Below are 14,980 nucleotides of genomic sequence, written 5' to 3'. Positions count from 1 at the left end.
TTTACATATTAAAAATATGTTAATTAGGAAAATTTAAGTTATATAAACGTATAATGTTAATAATATGTAATTTAACACGTTAAATATTCATAAATGAATGTCTCGGGAATAACACAAAAATTTGAAAAAAAAAATATTTTTTGATAGGAAAGAAAGTAACAAATAATCGTTTTAATAAATTTGTAAAAATATTTTTAGAAATTTATCGGCGTAGTTTTTATTTAATATATATATATATTTAATAATATAAGTAAGAAAGGAAAAAAACATAGGTAGTGAGTTTGTAGAAGGCAACCAATATTTTATAATATGAGTTCGACAAGGACTCTGTATAATCGTGTATCATCTTAATAATTATGCGTACATAATATTTAAAGCAGAAATTATTCGTAAAAAGTGTACGACATATATACAAGAAACAGTCATTACAAATTTTTATATTTAACATTTCCCGTGTTTACTTTATATTTTTTAAGCTAAATTAAAAAAAAATCACAACATTGTTGATCTAACATTGTTCATCTAATTCTTTACGTACAATTATAAACGACGCAAAATAAAGAGATTACAAAAAAAAACTATGTTTATTTGGCCGATCAAAGGAGCACTGAAATTAAAAAAAAAATTGAAGAAACATAATTTAACGATGTACTCGTATTTTCGAAATAAAATTCTATACGCATAATTTTTTATTACTACAAACGACGTTGTAACTTTTCTTCTCGTCGGGAAAAATCTTTGGATCAGAGGTTAAATTTTACGTAAATTTTTCATTTACAGTTACCGTTTTTTTTGTTATAATTCCAACGAGAAATTTTTTAAAGCTTTTTCACGAACGGAAAGGCATTAATAAATTTAAAAAGTGTCGAAAACCTTAACGGTCAATTTTTTTATTACAAAGTTTTTGTAAAAATGCACTTTGAGTGAGAAAATTGAAAAAATACAAACATGTTTAAGTAGCCCACCGCATACAGCGAGAGAGATTGACGGAGGGGGAGAGTGAGAGAGTGACTGGTAGAGAGAGGGGTCGAGTGAGACAGAGCGGGTAGTGTAAGAGAGCGAGGGTGATGGAGAGAAATTGTGAGAGGGGTTGGTAGGGGGATCAGCGATGGAGAGGAAGCGAGACAGAGGGTCTCTCTCGCTCTCTCTTCTCTTAATTACTTTACAAAACTGATAAATTTAATCGTAATATTTTTAAAAAAAATTATTAAAATTAAGGGAGATTAATTATTATTTTAAATAAAATGTAATAATAGATATAAAATGATCAACAAATCTTGATTTAATTTAATTATATCCAACGTCTATATAAGAAATATAATAGGGATATTAACTTTGACTTTATTCGACAGTAACACACACACACACACACATACGTACACATGTACGCACATTTACGGTTGTATTTGAATTGTTGTACCATCGCGTGACCAGTACTGTCCGAGGGTAGCCAATCAGAGTGAATTTAGCCACCTGCTGCATTTGTTTCATCTCCCCCCTCTCCCCGCACCGTCATCGCAGTAGTCAGACTGACAAGTTGTTTTTACTATGCGTCATCCCAATAAAATTAAACAAAAAAATAATTACCTCTGAGAGCGTATGAACCATACAATTTTATAAATTATTGTTTTATTTTATCATTGCCTATCGAACTATTGTTTTTCTATTAAAGCATTTATTACTATAAGGAATTTACTTATTACATTTATTTTATTTATATTTAATTTTTTTTATTAAACACTTCGCTTTTATTATAATCTGAATTTTTTTAAATCTAGCACAAATTATGTATTTCAGTAAATAAATTTGTACCTTCAAAACTAGATTTAACTAACATACAATCTAGTTTTGAAGGTACAAATTTATTTACAAGAGGTTGTTGATGAAGCTTTCTATTATTTAATAAAATCTAATGTTACAGCTTGATAAAACTATATGTGTATATGTCTTTATCAGTAATGCAAGAGTTCGCACGCACGCACACCCGCGCGCGCAAATGAAGAAAACCGTTACTACATAATTACAATTTTTAATTTTTATTAAATATTATATACGTTTACTTCTTAACAAATGTTACCGTTCGTAAATGCGGGGAAACGTCAGAATTTTTAATTTACTAAAACACGAATCATTTACCGGTACAAAACAAAAATTCACATAGAACTATTTAAATTCATATTTTAATTTAAGCACGTTTTTTCAAAAAAAAAGGCCTAAAGGATTAATATTTGAATATATGTATAAATAAATATACACTTATACAGACTTTTGAGAAAAATACAAGGTCTTCTGAAGCAGCTTTTTCAATATTGTAATACCGGGCGAGCGACTTAAAATCAAACCTAATCAGCTCGAACTGCAGTTATTTTAGCGTCGCGTTTAACACTGCCATTACTAATAGTCTATTTTTGTCGGTTGTAAACTGTTCCAGCTACAGTGCGATATAGTTTCGTTCTTTACGATTATGTTTATTCTAAAATACAGTATTCCATCGAGGAAAGGGCTGCTATCGAGGACGCTTTGGATTGGATCCTTTCAAGAGAAACGTCAGTATCCCGATAAATAGTAGTAGTACACGATTGGGTTAAAAAACGACGCACAACGGAGTCCGTTTCAAACTCAAAACGAAATAGGCCACCTTTCGTCAGGACTCCGTAGGCCATAGCCCGTATTCAAAAAAGAATATCTGCCTGTCCGAAAAAATCTATAGGGTAAATTATCGCACCAAGATCGTGTAAAATACACATCTTGTAAGATTCTTCACGACTTAAATCGGAAACCTTATCGTGTAAAACCTAAAACAGACTGACCGAAACGTCTTAATTTTTAAGGGGGTCATGAAAGGAGTAAACTTTTGACGGGTTCTTATGAAAAATCGAATAAAGCAGGTCCCAATATTGTATCTCCCATAGATTTTACGATAACCGCCGTAAAACAGAAAAATTCAGTGACGAAAAACAGGGTTTTTTTAGGTTTGAAGTACAATAAGTTTGTTAAACGACTGAAAAATGCTTAAATTCTATTAAGAAAACATGTAGAGAACTTAATTTTGAGAAAATTGATGAAATGAAGTTACAAAAAACAAAAAAAAATATCAACTTTTATTATTAAAAACAAAACGGAACAAAATTTAACAGAAAACAGCGAATGAATTTATGAAAATTAAAAACAACTTTTTAGCGTAATAAATTTAGATCGCAAACAACAAACTGATTCGTAGAATTTAATAATCTTCGTGAGAATAGCACACTTCGCAGCACTCGTGTTTCATCTGAACGCCAACCGTTACAAGCCGATGAAAAGAAATAAATTCTTCAAGTAGTACAGTTTAGTTCCAAAACGAGCTCGGGAAGAATTTCTACGCTACTTGACAATTCTACAAAGTACAGTACGGAGGACATTACACGGTCAAGGACTGAATCCTTGTCACGGCCAGAAAATACAACACCTCAAGCTTGGTGACCGTGCCGGAAGAGTTTTTTCAGCGGGTTAACATAATTACTTTTAAATCTCGTTCGTACTATCTTCGGACGAAGCTGCTTGTATCCGTAACGGCGTAAACAACACGTGAAATTCACATCGGTGGTGTGAAGAAAACCACACGCTCCAGTCGGATCAAATTTCCAGCCGTAATTTTCGGTGAACGTTTGATGCGGCACGATCGACAAAAAATTAGGCCCTTTCTTACTAGAACGTGTCACGGGGAAAAATTTTTGGGGTGGAATTTTCCAATTTAAAAAAATATATAAACCACAGTGAGTATTTTTTTTTAAAAGTAAATTAAAATTATTTTTTCAAAGTTTAAACATATTTTACTAAAAAAAAGAAAACTTGTTTTTATTTTTACAAATCCTTAAAGTTTTTTTCCATAGAGTATATTACAACGATTTTTTTCAGAATTAAACGCTCTACAAGTTTGTTTAACATATTCTACTTCAAACCTAAAAAAACGTGGTTTTCGTTACTGAACTTTTGTGTTCTACGCTGGATATCGTGAAAATAAGGGATGATAGTTCTGTTGTTTTTTTTTATTCTATTTTTCAGGTCAAAAACATCAATTTTACCCCTTATATAACGCCTTAAAAATTTCAGTATGACTTATTTCACCGGGGAACTGAAATCCGAGCGAAATCTATGCTAGCCGTAACTTTACAAAGAAACGTTTTCGGACATATGTTTGTACGTGAACTTTTTCCTTTATTTCAAAATCTAGAATCGGTTCCCAAATTATTTCCCTTTCCTCCTAAATCACCCTGTATTTACGATAAATAAAATAGAACTGATAGTTACCGTTTATTTAACGTTCCATTTCGGACAAACCTCAAATCAGGTGACTTTATTATTAATATACACGTTAAAATGTACACGTTGTACATTTAAATGTACACGTTAAAACAATCGCACGCGCGCGCATAGAAATTTGATACCAAATATCGCTAAATATTTAAAATTAAATAAATAAAACGAATGAAGATTGTAACAACGGAAAAAGAACTGCTCCCCCTGTTACACTGAAAGTCGTGGGCCGAATTGCCGCCTAGTTATGGTAAACGTATAACAAAACAATCAATTAATAGCTGAACCGACTTAAAAACGAAAAATAAAATTAATTACTCGATTTCCGTAGCCGTTCATTCAGAGTACCGGGTTCTAATCCCGACCAGACACGGTATTTTTCATACGCTACAAATTTCCATTTTCTCGTTCCCGCTTTAGAAGTTTCTTTGTAAGCTTCTGCGGTGAATTAATTCGTCGATCGAAAAAAAAAAGTAAATGAACGATAAACATCGTATTGATAGATGGTAACAGCGACCGATTCGGTCACGTGCACGGTTACAGGAAGTTGTTATTACGTCTAATATTTGACGTAGCAGAACTGCGGTTCAAATTTAGTCTCTCTAGAGAGATATTCAACATTTATAGTGAATCAATGTAGATGTTGATCATATGATAAAAAATGTCACACCCTTACCGTGAATCGAACTGACTATATATAAAATAAAAGCTACACACCACCGCACTACACTATTTGATTGTTCTGTCGCCTAAAGTTATTAATCTACTTTCAATCGAGACGTGAAAGTAAAAGATACCTCTATAAATTTTTCTTTTGGGGTTTAATTAAGTTAATAAATAATTTTTTTATTCCGATTAGTGTAGAATAATATATTATATAAGAGTATATAATACTCGGGAACGCGTAAATACGCTATTTCATTAATAAAAAAAAGGAACTGTCCCGGCATTTGTGCGGATGGATCAAGGGAAACCGTGGTAAAACCTTAATCAGGTCGGCATGACAAATTTCACTATCGATTAAAAAATAAAGTTAGGTTCGATTAAAGTCCATAAATATAAAAACAGATGAAATAATATCGAGATAACTAAATTAAGCGACTAAATATATAATAATTCACAATTCAAAAGGCGTTAATTATTTATATTTGTTTACACGGTTAACAGGATACAGGAAATTGAGTTTTTTTTTTTTACTTTTCTAATCGGTATAATTTAAAAGTTTATCGGCACAGTAATATTGTTTATGTAGAATGAAATAATTTAATCGTTTTTAAATAAACAACCTATGTTAAATTTCTTTTTGAAACGGGTCAGTAACGGAAGCATAATGCGGGAAATGTACACATCGTTTGTCTTTTAACCCGTGATTTCTCAGAAACTACTGAAAATACAGTTCTCAAACCAATTTCTTTCGATTTTTCACTTCAGATTTCATAAAGAAAAGAAAAACCATCGCGTTTACTCTTTTATTTGGATCTACAGTCTGGCTGAATTTTACCAAACTGGCAAGAATTAAGGCAAAACATTTTACCTTACCAGACAAGACTTATTTAATTTTACCTGGCCAGCCAACTATTTGAATTTAAGCATATCTAAATTTTAATTGAAGAAACATATTTTCTTCTTGAGGTTTTTTTTTGTAATTTCAAGTAATCCTCATTACAGCTTTATATATATATTTTTTAAATTTTAAATAATCTAAAGCAGTATAATTTGATAAAGGGGAGATCGACTAGGAAACAAAATGTTTTACTAAGAAATTTGATTTTTTCCTCGATATACTTTCAATACTGCATAATTTTTATAGTAAAAACGTAATTTGACAAAGGGGTTCAAATCTGACTCGAATTTTATTACTCGATATTTAAAAATATTTCGCGATTGTACTCTAAATATCAATGGCGTATTTGAAATAAAAATCAGTCAAGAGGAAATCTGGGGAAGTTATGCGACCGTTTACTAGTTTTGATTTTACTCAAAAAAAAAAAAAATTACAAAAATATATAAATAAAATATAATTTTTTATAGAAATAGAATAAAATAAATGGACTGTGAATTTTTTATTCTGTAGTCTTCAATTAGCCATTATTTCTAATTCTGATGCACGGCTTACACACACAACTTAATTTAAAATACTTATTATTTTATTTAAATATATTTATTCGTTTACTTAATTCAATGATTCTAACTAAAGCGCGCGCGCGCGCATACCGTATTTAATTCGCGCAGGTGTGACGGTACTAGAGGCAACAATCGGCACTAATGTATTTCACAAGTTACAGAACAAATTTCGCTTATATCGTCGGAAGATTGTTGCAGCTTGTGAGGCTTAACGCACCAGGTACTTAATTAACCGGGCGATCGAGTTCGAGACCCGGCCAGTCCGAATTATTTTTTTTACACTTTAAATATTATTTAATTTTACCGCTCGCCTTTGACGTCACAATATACTCGTATAGCAGTAGTTTAAAGCATTTATTGGGGTGGAGGTGTGCGATTTCGCAAATATTTTTATTTTTTAAAAAAATATGACTAATTAGGTGAAATCTCGAGATACTCAGGGTGCCCTTGCTCTACAGCCTCGCCCCCTTGAGTTTTTAAGTTGAAAATTTAACGCATCAACGCCCTATATATAGAAATAAACTGACCGTCTTTGGTCAAAATCGGTCCGGTTGATCTGGTCGAAGATTTAGAGGCCAACACCGAACTCTCACACTCGTACATACGAACATTAACATTCGGAAAATTTCCATCCTGTTTTTTTGGATTCCGTAGATGCGAAAACGTCAAGATCCGGCGAAAATCGCATATGCCCAAATCGGACAGATTACGATACTTTTTCCTTCTAGAACTACAGCTCTATTATTGCGTTATTTAGACGGGAAAGTAAAAGAACCGCTCAGGATTTTCCTGGATAGATCAAGGGAAATCATGATAAATACATGACCGTGATAAATTCATGACAATGAGTGTCACAAAATATTTAATTAAATGAAAAAAAAAATTAAAATCAGTTAAAAATTGTATTATACTAAAAAATAAACACAACCTCAATGCGATTTAGTACAATTTATTAACACAGCATCAAATTGTATTTACTATATATAACCTATCAGCCAAAATGTTCCGTTGAATCGCTTTACTTTACTTTAAATTTACTTTAGAGATATCCTTCGTAAGTTAGATCCACGTGTGGATGTCTGTTGCGTATGGAAAAATTATGCAAACCATAGAAATATGATTTTACTCGCAAATAAATATACATACAGAGTGTTTATATAAGAACTGTTTGATTTCAAGTACGATTTAAACGGCATTATATTTAAGGTAGTATAACTTACTTACTGTACATTAGTGTCTACTCTTAACGGGTAGATTCTGAAGTTTTTCTTGGTGTACTTCGATATATGTACCGTTCGTTGCCCTGCAAATGTCCAGACGGTAATCCGGCTCTTCCCACGTACTCGTCAGGATGTCGAGTGTAATGTATGCTACCGTCGCACTGCAACAACCCTCTTCTGTAGATGGTTGATGTTGCGGATTTTTTTTCCGAATAATGATTTTCACATGCCCTCCCAAAAAGAAATCTAATGAGGTTCAGGTTCCTTGGTGGCCGTGCGATCAGCCCTCCTCTGCCATTCCGCTTGTTTTGAAACCGATGTATAATGCAGCACGGACACGGTTGCTGTAATACCGCAGAGCGCCATTTAGCCGATAGAAAATTAATCCGTTTTACTTCCTTGTACGAAGTAAAGGAAGTAAAAAGTATTTGAGCTAAATTTCAACTTTTAGTGGTTAAATGGGGTCACATTAATTCGGCATTAAGCAGGTAATGAAAAAAAAAAACTACAAAAAATAAAATTATAAATAAATATTTATTTTTATTATTTTAGATGAGAATAATGATATCAAAGATTAAATTCCACGGAAAACTAAACGAACTGTTCCGGCATTTGCCCTATTGTATCAAGGGAAACCGTGGCAAAACCTTGATAAGAACAGCCTAACAATATTTATGTCTACGATACATATCACATTACAGGCTTATAATATAGTAAAAACGACTTATACATTACGATAATATTACAATTTTAATTATAATAAATCTTTATGATTTATAAATTTCTTCCACATCTGATGATATCCATCCTTTTTCCCTGCAAAAAGAAATAAAAATTATATAATAATAACAACAATCTACAATCTCTTATCGATAAAATATATCGAAAGGTTTTCACCTGTTACACCCGTCTTCAGAAGAGAATATAAAAAGAATGGAATGAAAAAACACATTATGTGTCACGGTGGTTCATTACAAGCACGAGTATATTACTTCAATTCTAACGATCGATTATGAATACATTTTTGATACAATATTAAAAAAGGCTTATATAATATAAGGAAAATTACAACGAATGCAATCGATATATGGATTAACAGAATAAAAGTTCTTTGAACGATAAACTCAAACATAGAAATTTACAATTACGTAATCTATTCTGATCGGTTCCTGCGTGCTGATATTTGTCATATATATGTATTTCTGGGGTTTGCAACAAAAAAAAAACATCAGTTATTTTCCAGTTATAAATAAATCAAAAAAATTATTGTGCTTTAATGAGAAAATATCGTTTACTATGATTAATTTACAAAATGTATGAACAGAATTGTCCCTTTCATACAAGTGACGTAAACAAACAAATCGTTTTCAACTCTAGATGAGGGACATTAAAATTTAATGAATCAATTTTTATTTTTTAACTAATTTTTCTTGTGCTACCTCGTTAGGCTACCTAATGATGGCATATAGACCTGCAGTCCAGTCTTTGGAACTGTTGCTAATTGGATCTTAGTTAGCAGTCATTTTACTGTTAAAGTTAAATATTTAAAACTTATATTCAGGTATAAAATAGATAATAGCGTAGATAGAGCTATTAGTCCCTAGTCAAATGTAGGTAGACTACTCTCGCATCAGAGATTTATAGGGGGGTAAAAATTAATCCACTTTGATGGAATGAATACAGTATGTGGTTTCCAATATGACAGAATTTTAGAAACTTCTTTCATTGTAACTGTTCCGAAATCGACGATTTTTTTTAATCGATTATATTAAAAAAAATATCGTTACATTGTGTCATCTTAACCGATTTTTTTCAGTTTTTTTTTTATCAAAAACACTTATTCTCTTATATAACAAAAAATGTATTCTTTTAAAAGAAAATAGAAAAAAGAGTAAAAGATCATCATGAATTTGTTTGATTTTCAGAAATATTAATTACTAAATTAATACATCATTTTTCTTTCCGACCCTTCATTATATATGTTACCGCCCTCAGTAAAAATTTAAATTATTACTTTTTTCAATTTATTTGTAGTTATTTTGTAATTTATATCTGTAATATAAGATGTTTCTGTATTTTAGGTTAATATTATGCAACCTAATCTATTTTCCGGCCTCCGTGGCGCGAGTGGTAGCGTCTCGGCCTTTCATCCGGAGGTCCCAGGTTCGAACCCGGTCAGGCATGGCATTTTCACACGCGCTACAAATTGTTCATCTCATCCTCTGAAGCGATAACTTAACTGTGGACCCGGAGGTAAAAAAAAATCTAATCTATTTACACGTTTCATTAATATGTAACCTCTAATGTCATTTTTATAATACATTTAGCTTCATTTATTGTAATAAACGAATAAAATAAAACAGATTGTTAAATTACGGGTTAATATTAATTTTATTATAGTAAACAGTATGAAAATAATAATTGCGAGAAGATAGTACTGTCGGATAAAACTTTCTGGGTTCGATTTCGGGTTACGCTTACATTACATTATTATCAAAATTCATAACGTGAAAAAAAACAATTTAAAAAAAATGCGCGTGATAGTGAGCGGTTAACTCGCGTGGTGCGAGTGATAGCGTCTCGGCCTTTCATCCAGAGGTCGCGAGTTCGAATCCCGGTCAGGCATGATATTTTCACACGCTATAAAATTGCTATTTCATCTCATTCTGTGAAGCGACGATACATAACGGTTGGTCCGGAGGAAAAGAAAAAAAAAATATGCGGGTACTCTGGATGTTGTAATTGCGAGTAAAATAAATTAACTTAAAAAAAACCTATTATAAATGTTCGTTTAATTCATGTCGGATAACGTTATAAACATCCTGCAATCATATACGGAACTGCATGCCGACGCGCTGTCTACATTTTACTTTGCGATGTGATATGCGAGTCACCCTCTCCAATCGCCGCCACACCAGTCTTTGGTCAAGGTTAAACTAGTAGCGCTGTGCGGTACCCCCGTTTGCGTATTATTTTTTTTTTAACGCGTAAAACTCATATAAGTATTACAGATTATGGAGTGATGCCTGAGCTGTAACTCAGCTCAGAGCTGTATGGCAGCTCTGTTAATTATATGTTACTTTGTGATCTCTAATTATAATTTTTGAATTAAATCCATACTAAATGTGTGTTTGCGAACACAAACATAAATATTAAGCTGTCGTTGGTCGGTTGGTTGTGTTACGAGAGATGAAACAATGCAGTCTAGGAAGTGCACTTTAGAGGGCGGGCTAGTTTTCGTAATTTATTTTTGCTGTGGCGTTTGAAGGTTTGTTGTTTATCCGGACGTTTGTTGCAGGGGTGGGGAGCGCAGAGAAATTACGTGGTGACAGAACGAAGCTTATGAAATACAGCGGTCAGTCTCGGCTTGTTTACACAGTTCAAATTAGGTTATCGTTTCTGTGTTCATTGTTTTTAACAGCTATGTTTCCCGTTACCTTTTTATGCTCCACACTTGTTTCTTGTTTCCTTTCATCGGAAAATTTTCTTTACCTAACTTTCTCTTTTACTTTTACTTGTACTAAAATAATCTTCGATAAAAATTCTTCGCTGTTTTAGAACTGCCGTAAAAATATTTCTTTTACTTTTTGGAACTTTTATGCGAGTTTCTTTTCGCGTATATGTGAATATAAATAAATATACGCTTCAGGTTTTACATTCATCGCATCTTTAATCTGTTGTATTTTTTAATTGAAATAGACAAAAAAAAGTCGAAATGAGATCAAAGATTATTTATAAAAAATCTGATACGGATACCACACGCCTTCCTTAGACGCCTATTAAATAACGTATACGCATTTTATGCCGCACTTCATTTGAAAATAAGATACGATTTTCGAATTCTATAATAAAGTTGACGGTTACATAATTGCATCGGGGTAGGCGCCACATCGCATCAGATTATTTCCGTATTTTCACATTATTTGTCCGTAACAGCATTTTTATATTAGTACGACGCTCAAGTAGGTGTGTGGTGAGTACATAAAATTAAAAAAGTACATAAACCCGTAATTAAGTAAAAGTACGTAAAATTTTATTTCACTAATAACTTCTGATTTTTTTCATATTTTTTGTTTTTGTTTTATTCTTATTATCGGATTATTAATTATTGTAAAAGTTGTTTTTTTACAATCGGAGGTTAATAATTGTTAATAAATCCATATATTTAAATTAAAAAAAAAAAGTTAATAATAAAAAGCATATCAAGTCGTAATTTAATCGATGCGCCATCCTCTTGTAAGATCTAAATATTTCATTAATTAAAATTTTATTTCGCTATAACTCTGAAACCGATGAAAATAAGTACCGCGTATGATATATCGTTGAAAAGCTCCCCCGATGAGGGCTTATTACTGCAGTTAGAAAAAGTCCAAAATACAATTTTATGGAATTTTGGGCTTTTTTGACATTTTTGGTCCGGTCGATTATAATCAAAAGGGGAGGTGCACGACTAGATAGTACGACACTCCTAAATCCAAAATTTCAACATCCTACGGCTAATCGTTTTTGAGTTATGCGAGACACAGACGTCACGCCGAAACTAGTCAAAATGCATCAGGGATGGTAAATAATGATTCCTTTACTTCGTACAAGGAAGTAAAAATGAAATTGTGATTATCCTTTTTAGATAATCGAAATTAAAATTAATTAGTTTAAAAATAATGGAAGTTACAATGTTACTTTTCATAAGGACTGACATTCAAGCGCTTTTTCATTCCGTTACTCTTTTGGAAAAAAAATTGCTTTGATATTACAAAGGCTGAATTTATTGTCACTAATTTGAAAGAACAACTTACTATCGACAGTTATCATTGCAAAATGTCGATTTCCTTCTGTTATAAGGAAAGGAATCGTTCCTGTTCTTTCACAAAAAACGTAATTCATCTGTGCGATAAAGTCCTTAATAGTTCTCAAAGACGTGGGACGTCATTCAGAAATCGATTCAGAAGTTTTTAACACATTAACCTTACAGTCCTGATCTCGCACCATTAGGTTTTTTTTTCGTTCGGTTCTCTCGAAAAGTTTTTACGTAGCACCAAATTCGGCAATAACCATCGAGTCAAAAATTGCGGTATAAGAACGGGTTAGATACCGAGTTGAATAATCCTTAGTTCACGGAAAGATGGCTACATTTAGCGGGGATTATGTCGGTAAATAGTTTTAATTTCATTATTGAATAAATAATAATTTTTCTACTGTCGTATATCTCTTTAATTTCCGATCGATCTTCGATTATAACCCGAATAGAAAATGTAATTAACTTTTTTAATCGAATGTTATATAAAATTTATTCTCTCTTCCTCTCCTCTCTCGCATAGTCCTAACCCAAAATTTTGCTGACAAAATTTATTATTATAATTGATTTTCTCTTGTTCTAAGACGTGTTGGTTTCAAGTACATTTTTACGATAGTTTTTATCTCTGTTATTTTACGAGCGGAGGGGTTTATGTTACGTTTTATCTATATAATATTTATTTTTTAAAATACTGCAGATGTTCAACATTTTTAGTAGATTATATCTGGAATAATTTTTTAAGATAAAGACGTATGTATGATTATAGACGGTCGATTTTATAACCTATAAAATAGAATATCCGTCTGTTTGCATATTTGTAAAAATCTTATTCGTATATCAGAAACTCCTGATCCGATCTCGATAATTATTTTATTTATATATTTTAATTAAATATATTTAAAATTTTTACGTATAAAATGTAATGAAGATAAATTATAATTTAGGAATACAGGAATTTCCATTTAGGAGCATAGATTTTATAAATGTACACGTATCGTGTACATTTATAAACGTCAAATAACCGGAGTTCACTAGAAATCCATTCGAATCAAATTACACTTTTTTTTTTAATTTTTTGTTTCAAAGCAAGTTATTTTTATTTGCAATCTGAACCGCAAATAAATTTGATTATAATAAACAAAAGCCGTGCAAACAGAGGTCTCCATCGAATCCTTTTAAGAATTGTAAATACAATACAATTGTAAAAAATACACGTACGCTTATGTATACATATCTTTTATAGTTCATTAAAGTATATAATAAAGATAAATAGTTAAATACACCGATTAGTCCGAGAAATTAAGTCCGTAACGTAAAAAGGAAAAAAAGAAATACCAAGAAGTATACCCCCAGTTACACAAGGAATCACAAAAAAAAAAACAAACGAACAAAGAAATATCAGAAAAAAGAGAAAAAAATTTGACGTGGACCCTCTCATGACTTCCTTGTACACCTATTAAATTTACATATACGCATTTAAAAAAAAAATGAAAAGTACATAAAATGTTATTTCATTAATAAATTCTGATATTTGTTTTTATTGTTATCATCGAATAATTATTTACCGTAAAAGTTTTTTTACAATCAGAAGTTAATAATTATTAATAAATCGATATATTTACATTAAAAGAAAGAAAACAAAATTAAAAAAAGGAGATGAAGTCTGATTCGAACCGATGTGCCTTCCTCTTGTAACATCCCAATAATTCATCGATGAACATTTTGTTTGGCTATAACTCTGGAACCGGTGAAAATAAGTACCGCTTATGATATATCGCCGAAAAGGTTTCACTGAGACCTGCGGTTTTGGGGATTTTGTGCTTTTTTGGACGTTTTTGATTCGGTCGATCGCAATCAAAAGGGACGTTGCACAACTAGATGTTACAACAATCCTAAATTAAAAATTTCAACATCCTATAGCTAACCTTTTGAGATATGCGTGGTACATACGTAAGCAGTCCCAGGAAGGGGGAAGCCAGGGATGGAGGTTTAGTCGGTACTGCGCAGGTATACATACGCCCTTTGTTATAACTGGCGGAACCTGTTAGCGAGCCCGACATTGCTTAGGCGCCCGTAAACGGGGTCCTCCATCTCTTTTTTTTAAAAAAAAAAAGGGTACATACGTTTGCACAGACGTCACGCCGAAACTAGTCAAAATGGATTCGCGGATGGTCAAAATGCATATTTCTATTGAGATCTGATAACCGAAAATTTTTCGCGATCCTTTACTTCGTACAAGGAAATAAAAAAAATAATAAATGATGAAAACAAAATGAAACGGCGAAACAAAACGAGATATTTTGACAAAGTATAATGACCTAATGTAGTAGATTAATCCAAATTTCGAAGAACCTTACGACTCCAATAAATGCAGTCTTTTTAAATGTCGAATTTTGTCGCTATTACTCGAACTGCGAATTAGCTCGTATGATGTTCAGTCTCATTTTGTGCTTGTTAATGAATCGTTTTATTTCCTCTCGAACGCTCCGAACTCTCAGATAACCCTGTATCTTAGAGTTTCTTGTAAACCACGGAGCCTCTGTTA

General features: G+C 31.9%; 1 long non-coding RNA gene across 4 annotated transcripts in view; it reads left to right on the top strand.

The window, feature by feature from the left end:
* The window catches only part of LOC142333114 (uncharacterized), a 120,973-nt gene that overhangs the window by 19,392 nt on the left and 86,601 nt on the right, over positions 1-14,980 (top strand). For 3 of the 4 annotated variants that reach the window (XR_012758529.1, XR_012758528.1, XR_012758530.1), the window contains one exon: positions 9,722-9,893. This is a non-coding gene — a long non-coding RNA (uncharacterized LOC142333114). Of the gene's footprint in view, positions 1-9,721; positions 9,894-10,938; positions 11,059-14,980 lie in introns of those variants that run through there. The other variant, XR_012758531.1, reaches the window with a different exon arrangement.

Source organism: Lycorma delicatula, chromosome 12, assembly GCF_047948215.1.
Source record: "Lycorma delicatula isolate Av1 chromosome 12, ASM4794821v1, whole genome shotgun sequence".
NCBI lineage: Eukaryota > Metazoa > Arthropoda > Insecta > Hemiptera > Fulgoridae > Lycorma > Lycorma delicatula.
This window is presented reverse-complemented; position numbering and strand designations above follow the sequence as displayed.